Below are 2,679 nucleotides of genomic sequence, written 5' to 3'. Positions count from 1 at the left end.
GGAGTGTGGCTGTTATATTGTACTCTACCAAGTGCTTAATATAGCTCTCTCCGCACAGTAAGTGCTCAATAAATACCACTGATTGATTGGTAAGCAAGCAGGAAACAATACTTTTTTGGTTTGTTTTGCTTTTTCATGGTATTTGTTAAGTGCTTATTATGAGCTAGACACTGCACTAAGCACTGGAGTATATACAAGATCATCAGGTTGGACCCAGTCCAGGTACCAAATGGGTCTCGCAGGCTTAATCTCCATTTTACAGATGAGGTAACTGTTCAAAGACAACGGCAGAGACTTAAGTTTTTACTGTGCTGAAGAAGGCAATAGTAAACAATTTCTTTATTTTTTATGAAGGAAACCTCTATGGATTAATCCATAAAGTTGCTATAATAATAACAATTATAATAATTATGGTATTTGTTAAGTGCTTACTATATGGCAAGCGCTGATCTAAGTGCTGGGGATGATACAAGATAATCAGGCGGGACGCAGTCCCTGTCCCACATGGGGCTCACAGTCTCAATCCACATTAACTGAGGCCCAAAGAAGTGAAATGATTTACCCAAGGTCGAACAGCAGACAAGTCGCAGTGCTCAGCACATAGTAAGTGCTTAATAAATACCATTGTTATTGCTGTGGCAGTCAGGATTAGAACCCACGTCCTCTGACTTCCAAGCCTGTGCTCTTGTCACTAAGCCACGCTGCTTCTCAGGCATCTGCTATGAATCGGAAATTACTCGACGGCATTTAAAGAAGTAAAGAACTGAGGAACAGAAAAGTTAAGTGACTTGCTCAAAGACACACAGCAGCTAAGTCCTCTGACTCTCAGAACCGAACTCTTTCCACTAGGCCATGCTGCTTCTCAATACTTTAAACACAGTGAAACATAGTCTCGAACAATGTGCCGCAGTTTTGGGGAGACCACCCAAACAGAGTGACCAGGCTGGTGTGCAGCAAGAATAATAATATTTTTAGTGTTCATCAAGTGCTTACCATAAACTATGCACTGGAGTATTTACAAGAAATTCAGATCAGACGTAGTCCCTGAGAAATAGAGAGGGTCACAATCATAAGGTGGAGAGACAGCAGGTACCTGATCCCTATTTTACAGGTGGCAAAACTGAGTAGCAGAGAACTTTAGTGACTTAGACAGAACCAACAGACCAGATTCAGAGCAGGAACTGAAATCCAGGTCTCCCAACTGCCAATGCCATGCTCTTTCCACTAGGCCCAGCAGGAGCAACATTGAAAGCAAAGATTTTGGAAAGACCTGAATACCGAGAAGCAGTCCCTTCGACAGGGATGGGTCACAGAAGATTAGTGAAGCAAGGATACATTTTTACTAGTACACAATGGAGAGAGGACTATTGGTCCCTCACGGTGTTAGTTGTTAACACCCCACGCCAATCAATGAATCGTACTTATTGAGCACCGACTGTGTGCAGAGCCCTGTACCAAGTGCTTGGGAAGCAGCATGGCTTAGTGGAAAGGTCCCGGGCTTGGGAGTCAGAGGTCGTGGGTTCGAATCCTGGCTCTGCCACTTAGCTGTGTGACTGTGGGCAAGTCACTTAACTTCTCTGTGCCTCAGTTACCTCATCTGTAACATGGGGATTAAGACTGAGCCTCATGTGGGACAAGTTGATGACTCTACCCCAGCGCTTAGAAAAGTGCTCTGCACATAGTAAGTGCTTAACAAATGCCAACATTATTATTATTATTAGTAGTAGTAGTAGTACAATACAATACAATAGAATTAGTGGACACGTTCCCTGCCCATAGTGAGATTACACAGGCTACATCATCTTCAGAAACAAAGAACCCACCTCAACTAATTCTATTTATTGGTATTTTCTGAGCACCTTCTGTGTGTAAACACCGTATTAAGTGTTTGGGAGAGTGCAAGGCAATAGCATAGGTAGACATGACCCCTGACCTCGAGGAGCTTTCTCTCTCCTAATTTTTCCCCAGTTAGTTCCACACTCTAAGCACATCAACCTAACAGCCACCTTTATTACATATTTTATACCTTCTCTCGGGCCTTATATATATTTAATTAGACAATATGGGTTCAGCTTGTCTTGCTGTCGAGTTGTCTCTTACCCATAGTGACACCGTGGACACATCTCTCCCAGAATGCCCCGCCTCCACCTGCAATCATTCGGGTAGTAGATCCATAGAGTGTTCTTGGTAAAAACACGGAAGTGGTTTACCACTGCTTCCTTCTGTGCAGTAAACTTCAGTATCCATCCTTGACTCTCTCCCATGCTGCTGCTGACCAGCCCAGGTGGGTTTTGACTTGTAGCAGATGGCCTTCCACTCGCTAGTCACTGGTCCAGCTAGGAATGGAATGAGTAGGCCTCTGCCTGTCTCTTCCTCTCTTAGTCGAAACTGGTAGACTACCGGAAACTCTCCAGGTGCAACCCTGAGAGGGATTTGTTCAGCTACTTATACTAGTTTGTACTGCTTCTTAATGCATCGTGTCCTCTGGACTGTAAACCTGTTGTGGGCAGGGAATGTGTCTGTTGTTGTATTGTTTTTCTCCCAATCACTTAATATAGGGCTCTGCATACAGTAAGCGCTCAATAAATACGATTTATTGATTGGTTCATCCTCCTGTTTCCACTATCTGGATAGATATCTCGTCTCTCTCCTTCTCCCATTAGATTTTAAACTCCTTGA

The 2,679-nt window shown here is 43.6% G+C and overlaps 1 non-coding gene across 1 annotated transcript; it reads right to left on the bottom strand.

Annotated features, from left to right (window-relative positions):
* Positions 1-2,294: 2,294 nt before the first annotated feature.
* On the bottom strand, positions 2,295-2,432 carry LOC114812530. Its single transcript, XR_003760181.1, has one exon. It is a non-coding gene; the product is annotated as a small nucleolar RNA SNORA7 (small nucleolar RNA).
* Between the last annotated feature and the right edge of the window lie 247 nt (positions 2,433-2,679).

The sequence above is a fragment of the Ornithorhynchus anatinus genome, chromosome 5 (assembly GCF_004115215.2).
Source record: "Ornithorhynchus anatinus isolate Pmale09 chromosome 5, mOrnAna1.pri.v4, whole genome shotgun sequence".
Lineage (NCBI taxonomy): Eukaryota > Metazoa > Chordata > Mammalia > Monotremata > Ornithorhynchidae > Ornithorhynchus > Ornithorhynchus anatinus.
The sequence above is the reverse complement of the archived record's forward strand: the minus strand, read 5'-3'. Positions and strand labels throughout refer to the sequence as shown.